The sequence below is a fragment of the Neopelma chrysocephalum genome, unplaced genomic scaffold (genome assembly GCF_003984885.1).
Source record: "Neopelma chrysocephalum unplaced genomic scaffold, ASM398488v2 Primary Assembly neopelma1_22, whole genome shotgun sequence".
NCBI classification, from domain to species: domain Eukaryota; kingdom Metazoa; phylum Chordata; class Aves; order Passeriformes; family Pipridae; genus Neopelma; species Neopelma chrysocephalum.
Genome location: NW_020897689.1, coordinates 31028679 through 31037884, shown reverse-complemented (window position 1 = coordinate 31037884; position 9206 = coordinate 31028679).

Genomic DNA, 9206 nt, shown 5'->3' with positions numbered 1-9206 from the left:
TTGAAGAGCACAGGGCCTAAGATGGAGGACTGTGAAGCCCCACTAGTGACAGGTCACCCTGATGTCCCCCCATTCGCTATTACGCTCTGTGCTTGACCTGTGAGCCAACTGCTCTCCCACCACATGATGTGTTTATCCAGATGTGTGCTGGACACTTTGTCCAGGATGATGCTGTGAGAGCCAGCATCAAAAACTTTACTGAAATCCAAAAATATTACATCAGCTGGTTTCCCTTGATCAGCTAGGTGGGTTACCTTGCCATAAAAGGAAATCAGGTTTCATAAACAGGACTCTCTTCTAATGAAGCTGTGCTGGCTGTGAGCAATGACTGCATTGTCTTTCAGGTGTTTTTCAATACCTCCCAGAATAACCTTCTCCATAACTACAGCAAGCACTGAAATGAGACTGACAGGTCTGCAGTTTCTGTGGTCCTCCTTCTTGCCCTTCTTGATAAGCAGGACAGCGTTCATCAGCTTCCAGTCAGCTGGGACCTCTTCTGACTCCCAAGACTGCTCAAAAATCATGGAGTCTTTGCAATTACTTCAGTTTCTTCAAAGCAAAGGCACTCAAAATCTCTTGACTTTTTGAAATGTTGCCTGGCACCCGCTGTGTGCTGAGCACCTACATTTCTGCCTCTGTGCCACTGGTTTCATCCAATTTTATTGACTTCTTTCTACTTACTGAGGTGTTAAAATTCCTCCATTTAGTAAAGGGCTGTTAGATTGCAGCAATAGAAATGGGAAAGAAGCATCTATCATGCCTGTGATTTTTTTCCCTAATACCAATTAATTAGACCGAACCATGGATTGAAGAAGAAGTGTTTAGAACTGAAGATATCTAAATGATCTCATCAGCTGAAAGTTGGATCTTTTGCTTGATGCTTTCTAATTTACACTGTAGCAGATGGATGGTGTTGAAGGTCACAATTACTGTATAAGGCCAACTTGTCTGTAGAGTTTGAACTCCATGTAGATAACTGCCTCATTTATACAGAATGCTTGTAGTGAAAACATTTTGTTCTTCTTTCAAATCTCTATTTCATGTTGGTACATTGCATCTGTGATGAAACAAAATCAGATTTCAGGTTATCCTCATTTCATTTTTCATATTGAATCTGGAGCTCTCTAATTAGACTGAAGAATTTTGTAGCCATCAAAGAAGCAAAAGGGTTTTGTTGCGTGCTGAATTGTGAAAGATCTGAACTGAAAAATTTTTAGACATACGGCCTAATAAAAATAAAACTGGAATACAACTCCATATTTAACTAATAGATGAGAAATATTTTTTAAAGCAAGAAAAAATCAGGTCAACTAACTTTTAAAATAGAACAAGCTAAAATTTTCAGAAATGTGCAACTCACTAAAGTGACAGGATCAAAATTTGATAAAAATCAGTGAAATCATTGCCTGCTGCAGAGTGGCCCCTTAGCACAAATTGTGGGTGTATGTTTTCACAGAATCATCAACTGAAAACAACTGCTGTTTCATGATCTTTCTGAAAACAAAATTGCATGGTAGAATACTCCATTTTCATTGAGGGATAAACTGTTTTGTGTATTGTGGGATAAAATCATGCAAATGTATATGTATCACATAGCACTTAACTTAACAAAGTGCAAGACCCCTGGTGGCCTAGTGGTTAGCGTGCAGGACTTTCACTACTGCGACCACGGGTTCAAATCCCGGTCTCCTGGCCTGATGGAGGTTGTTAGCCCTGGAAGGCCATCCATCTATGAGAAGGACACTCTAAACAAACCTACGTCCTGAGGACCTCACTGCCATTGTCCAAGCTTGCTTGGCCCCGGCAGATGAACCTTAGGATTAAAGGGTGGGCTCAGTTCAGCGCAGGCTGTGTCTCACCTAAAAAATCCATTGCGCAGGCTGGAAAGGTAAAAGACCTTTCCCCAAATCTTCGTTCGCGAAGATGGGCCATTATAACAAAGTGCAAATATTATTATCTTCCTTTGCGCTAATTTGTTTGTGTAGCTATATCCCACCATTCCTGAGACAGACTCCTGAATCAAAACACGTATAAAAAACCAAAAAAAAACAAAACAAAAAACCCTCCCCAAACCCCTTAATTTCAGAATTCGGGACTGAATTATTTTGGTAATGTTTTGTACAGTTAGTGACTCGAAAGTGACATTAAGTTGATATTGGGAACATCAAGCAAATGAGCTATAGAATTTTCTGCTGTGGTCTTTCCAGTCTGGCTTGGGCTATGAAGGTGGCTGAAAATATTTCTATCTGATGGATACTCACTGATATATATTTTTTTTTAAATGAGTTAGATTCATTTTCTAGCAAAAATCTATTTATATAATGGTCCATATCCAGTTACAGAGCTTGAAATTAAATTGCCTCCTGAATACTCATGTCCTTCTATTACCGCCTCTGTAGACCTGGTTATCTCTTTTAAGCTAACTACTCTTTTGAAGTCTAGAAAACTCTAGAGATATGCTACCGATAAGACAAAATAATTCATCCTGCGGCCCATTCAAAAAAGCAATTGCAATCAGCTAAAAAGTAGACTCTGGGAACAAGCGCAAGACACAGAGAGTGCTGCATCTGAACCCTCACCAGCAAACGTTCGAAAACAAAAAAAAATAACTGCAAAGACTGCTGCATGCTTTTTTGATCAAACACACACATGCGCTTATAAAGACTGAGGCTTGACTCTCTGAAAAATCCTTTTATTTCCTAGGCATTCAGATTGAGTAAGGCAGTACTAAACAAGCTCATTTTCTTCAACAATCTGTTACTTTGTATTGCTTTCCTAAATTTTTGCGTTAGTGTCATAGATTTGCAGATGTCACCAAGCTGCAGTGAGTCACTGACTGTGGCACAGCGAGGAATGATTCTCAGGCAATTGTCTCACATCTTGAATGTGTGGAAGAAAGAGATGAACATGTAGATTTAAGGAACAAGACTGCCTATATAAACATGTGTACATCAATAAGACACTGAAGGTAAAGACAGAAACACACACTTTGTTCCTAGGAAATGAAGGTGTAGACAGAAACACATTGTTCATTCCTAGTGACTTTTAAGTGTGATACATTTGACATGTCACCATCAGATTCAATGTGATCCATGTTAGTATGTAGTACCCAATCACCTGTGAGTTTTTATTATGTCATATTCGTTCTGAACTACCTGTGAATAATAATCTTTTCCTCCTTTGTTTTGTGCATTCTGTGTCCTTTGCAAGTCTAGTTTGAGCAGCCTGCAGTTTTCTTCTTGGCTTCCTCCCAGATGTCTCCCAGCATCGCAGAAATGGCCTCCCTGCTTCTTCTCTGCTTGAGCCCTGCATACCAAGTCAGGACATTTAAAGATTCAATCCTGAGAAGGCCTCCATGACTGATCCAATCTCCTGCCTAGACTAACAATATGTCTGTATTAGAGGCTCCTTTCTTACACCACAGTTTTTCATTGTTATATCATCATTAGCAGCATCAACCATGCTCTGCTAAAAACTAATTCCATTTTTCATCATATTATCAGATGAAGTAACTAATAATGGTACAATGTCAATTAAAAAAATAAAACCACTTCTCATTTATGTGAGACACGTTTAACTTTTAATTTTTATTTTCCACATTAGTGGTTTTTTTCACTTCTGTGTGATTAGCTGTTCCATGGGATATATTAAGTATAACTTGTCCCAAATTTAGAATTTAACATCTGTTTTAGGGTACATATGGTGACATTTTAAGAAAAGAAGCATACCTCATCTCTACAATTAGTGTAACTACATGTGCATGCATTTTCTAAGGATTGGTGCAAATTACCAATGACATGTAATCATTTAAGGAGAAAATATTAGCAGCAAATACTGGATTTATGTTTGTAATTTCATTTATTATGTTTGATAGTGGCCTAGACAACATGTAAATTTTACCAGAAAAAAGTGTAGTCATAGGTTGGCATCTGCTCTATAAGAACTTTTTTCAAATACTTTGCTCAAAAAAACACAAAAAAGATTGTTTTCTGCAACAGAACCCAGACTGGAACACTGGGGGTGGCAGAACTTTTATACATATCTATACTAGTGAAATATGTGAATATGAAATGAATGTGAAATCACAAATAATTTTTAAAAACTGAACTTTCTCATTATGAATACTGGAGGTAAAAATTAGATTTCAGTGTGGGATCTGGGAGACATATTCCTTGACTGTGTGGGACCACAGTACACACCATATTTTCATCCAACATTTTGTGTGACCATACAGGTCTGTTGTTCAGAGAATAGCTGAGGCAGGTCACCTCATCCAGGCAATCAGTGAGGCACAGGGACCACAACCCATACCGCAAAGTACTTCTGTCCCAATACATACAGATAACCTTATGAGGTACCTTAATGTTTCATGGCATCCCATATCTACATGTTGTAGAAGTAGTAAAACCTTATGTATTCTGTACCATATACAGTTTTGCAAACTGTTTCTAAGACTTTTGTCATGGAAATTCTGGGGTGGTTGATACTCAGAGCCTCCAAGCAGTAAATTCCACAGCTACCTACATAATTATAGGAACACACCTTGTCGGGTACTTTTGATGAAATAAACTGTAAAACAAGCCACATAATCAATACATGGATTTAACACATTCAGATATGGGCTTTGTGGGGAAAAAAAAATACCACCAAATTATCATGTCTTTATATTTGTTGCAGGGAGGCTTCTGTATAACCAAAATCTACTTCCTCAGAACATTATCTTCTGCATTTTAATACAGGAACAGAACACACTCTGCATTGCTTTAGTGCTACTCAGAGTGCAAGAGACAATGTATTCAGGAGCTTTGGTTCTCTGTCATGCAGGTCGGGTTCAGGAATCCTGTATCCTGACAAGGAAAATCAGCCAAGGCATATAAATGTCAGGTGGCTGTTCAGAAGCCCACTGCTCAAAACATTGGCCTGGGATGAGTGAGAAATGTGTGCTACCAAAAATTACTTGAACCAAGTAGAACAGAGAGAGTTGGATTTAACACACCACAGCTGTTCAGGAAGTTTGGAGTTCCTTACTTCCAGCTGTACTATCATGAGCTGCTCCTCAATAAGAGAAATCCCTTTAAAATGAGTACTACTGTGGTTGTGGAATTTTTCTAATTGTTTTTCCCTTTACAACCTAACCTCTGTTTATTTTCTATTTGTTTTCTTTTTCTTTTTTTTTCCAGATTCAGAACAAATATCAAGCATTATTGAATAAACTATTTCTTATTTTAGCATATTTTATGCAAGATGGAGCCCAAGGGACATTACAGAGTCAAAAAATAAGTAACAGCAGTGGGAAAGAGAAAAATTATGTAGTAATAGATGAGGAAGAAAGGATAGATATTTGAACAGAGACAGAGGGGCAATGAAGCAGTGAGATACAGGAAGGCTCTTCCAGATGGCAGAAGCAGCAGTTGGGAAGGCTCTGGCACCAACAGTGGCAAGATTGCGGGCAGGGACAGTGAAGAACCAGGCACTCTGCAGAGAGCAGAGGGAGAGAGAAATACAAGGTCAGGGAAGCAGTCTGGCTCAACTGCATGGAAAATTATAAAACCCAGGCTGATGATACTCTGTTACTGAACCTTGTGCAGCTGATATACGCCTCTGCAGAACTGTGAAATGGTGACTGAAAGGTAACAATCCTTCACAACAATGGCAGGCACCTTGCACTGGTCAGTAAATGATGAGCAGGGCAGCAGTCGTTCAACCCTGAGAAATGTGATTAGAGAAGGTCCTCGCGGAGGTATCAGCTCCTTATGTTTGTGGGTGGAATGAAACAAAACATCTAGATTTATGTAAAGAGGTTTACTAAGATTTTTGAAGATAGCAATTGCCTTCTCAGGGAATTAACTTCGAAATCTAGTCTTACATAAATGCTCCCACAAGAACACCACAGTGTTACACAGGTGATGCGAACATACCCCTCCAGTAAGGTCATTTCCTCTTGGATGCTGTAAAAATACCATGTCTTGACTTTAAAAGACAGCCTTTTTTTGTTGTTTTTCTATAGCTCAGGCAAGTGTAAAATGCTTTTCAAATGTGCATACAAGAAGTTCCCTTATGCGAGTTAAACAAGTGGTGTATTGTGCACAAAATATTGAAAAAATGTCTTTGAAATGCCTGTGGAGGATTTTATGACAATAGTTCATTGTCTGCAGCATAGTCTTGCATCTATTAATCTACATGTTCTGACTGCTTCACTCATGGCTCTTGCCAGAATACCACCAGAGACCTTTGAATGGAATCTGGGGTCAAGCTCTGCTGGGATCTTCATTCCACCACCGCTGACCTGAGCAGCTGTGAATCTGGATCTAGGTGCCCAACACGTACAAACAGCACCATTATGAGCTACCTCCTTCTAACTAAAACACAGAAGCACTGAGTATGTTGCTCAAATGTCAAGAGCATGAATGTGGTGAGGTTCTGTCTTGTGCTGTAAGCCCATTCAGGCAGATGTCAGGTAGGGATGTGTGCCAAGCAGATGGATCACTTCTCTCCTGGCAAGACAGACCTGGGACTGAGAGCTAGCCTCAAGTGCTAAAGCCTCAAACTGTTTAAAAATAACATCAGAACTTAGTCAGTGCCATACTAGTTGGACCAATTTCCTAATAGATTGTACTGTCCTACTTGATCTGACAGTGCCTAATAAAAGAAAGCTCAGAGAAGGCATTCTGCAGTAGGTAGCTGGGAAATAAGTTACCAAGAGGAAAAATTTCTTCCTAAATTCCTTTTCATTTTGGGTGGGGTTTTTTTGTGTCTGAAACTCATGATTATTTACAGGAACTGGATCCTACAACACTCCAGATGCTGCAAGGTTTTTTCTTGATTTAAATAAGAGTTGGAGCAAGTGATTAATCTTTTTCCTCATATTTTCGGATACTCTTGTTTGCACATCTGTCTAATCATATTGCATAAAATGCTTAAGAACACAGAAGACAGAGGGAAGGAAAGGTTGAATATGTTGATTGTGTACTTAATTACATTTAAATATTGAGAAGCTAATTCTTATAAGGTAGATTTTTGCATGTGGTATTTGCAGTGTACCCTAAGGGAGGATTCAAGTCAATAGAGACTCTGGAGAGTGGCTATCACTTCCTCAAGCAGCAATTCCACATTGTAATAATTCTGGCAGTTCACTGAAAGCAGTGATAAGAGGCATCCAAAAGTTTAAGTCTAATTTGTGATGTCAGTTCTGCTTTTTACATTAAGAAAGCTCATTACATAAAGAGTACACTGTCTTGTGTTATGTATCCTGTATAAATAAACAAATATGTTATTAGTGATACACTAAGGAGCAGGGGAAACTACTATCTGGTGCCTGGTAGTTTTCTTTTGGTTTAAACTACAGTTTAGTAGAAGTCTGAGATGCATTTATACCCAAATGTATATGCAACAAGAAAAGTTTATAAAATATCAAGACCAAATTGTTGCTTGAAGGTGTCTGAATGTAGTTCATTTGCCAAACCCTGATAATGGGTTTGGTTATTCATGTCCATAAGAACTGGATTTTCTCATTAACCTGACTAGCCCAAATAGTCTTACCATTCTTCATATGAAAACTGTAGGACAAATGCTGGCAAATTTTCCCTCATCTCCCAGAGAATCAATTAAGCAGCATGGAGCATCACCCAGCACAAGACATGGCCATTAATGTCTACTATGCACCATGTATTTCATACTTTCATTTAATTCCCTTTGCCACTGTAATTTAATTAATTTCACTCGGTCTTATGAATCTTCAGATAATATCTTGATATGGACAAGTGTACAGCTTCATCATATGCGTCAGATTTGTTCTAAGTGCCTCTTTGTGAACAGTTTTTGTCTTTTCCCTTCCTGGAAGTATGTGTGAACAGGGGATGCTTAAGTGTCTGAATTCAAAATTAATAATGTTACATCTATAGTATTAACTTGTGAAAAAAATGCATTCGTAGTTCTTTAAAATACAATGTTAAGTCTAATCTGGCTTTTTTCTCTTGTTTTGAAGTTGACTTTGTCGTTACCCACAGTGCTGTACCACTGGCTGCAGACAGTGATTCAGTATCTGGTTGGCTTGAGAGGGTTTGGTGAGCTGTTGCAGTCTAACAGTGCTCTCTATTGATGAAAAGTAGAAAAAAAATTTAGTTTTTGTGCTTTTCTACATGGTTTTAATTTCTTTCAGAAATTGTGAAACTAAACTAAAGTATTTTAAATACTGTGGCAAAATAACAATTTCAAGCTGATCCATTTAACCTTTTTTTATTTGTTTTCATTTAATTCTACATGATAAATTTTTTCTGTATCTTATTCTGCAACACTCACAGTTACATAGCAAATTATATAGATATTTCTAAGAAAAACCTGAGTATTTGGGAAGAACAGAATTCTCTTAGGCTGTTTTTCCTAAATCCTTGAGGTTTTCTCAGCAACATTTTCCTACAATTTAAAAGGTTACAGCAGAGATAAGTCAAATATTAGACAGCATTCTCACTTTGCAGAGAAATGTATCACAGCGTACACAAAAATTACATCTGCTGAAAGCTATAAAAGTGACCGACTTAGTTTTCCAACTCCTTAATATACTTCAACTATGTGAAGTCTTCAAGAATAGGAACATCATTTGGCTTTAGATTTTCCTATATGAAATTAAAGGGGAAGAATTGTTGCCATCAAATACTAGTTTGGCCTTTCATTATGCAAAAAATGCCAGTAAGAAAGTTGGAGACAGACTTCAGCGAGGCGTGTAATGGCAGAAAAGGTGACAATGGTCTTAAACTGAAAGGCATGGACATTATGAGGGAATTTTTTTACAGTAAAGGTGGTGAGACAGTGGAACAGATTGCACATAAAAGTTATGGATGTCACATCACTGGAAGTGTTCAAAGTCAGGTTAGGCCTTTGAGCAACATGATGCAGTGAAAAATCACTAGACCTAGAGAAAGAAGAGCTAGGTGATCTTTAGCCATCCCTTTCAATCTAAAGCTTTCTGTTATATTACGAAAAGGAAAAAAGAGACAGAGGCAAAGTGTGGGACATTCAATATAAATACATAAAATCTCTGTCTTAGAGTCTATTCAAAAAGATGACATAAGAGACTCCAGGTTGCACTGACTCAGATGCTCTGTGCTCAGAGACTCACTGTAACAACAAGCCCAAACCAGTAACAGTGTATGTACAGACTGAGGAATGAGATGCTGGAAAGCAGTGCCATAGAAAGGGACCTGGGGGTT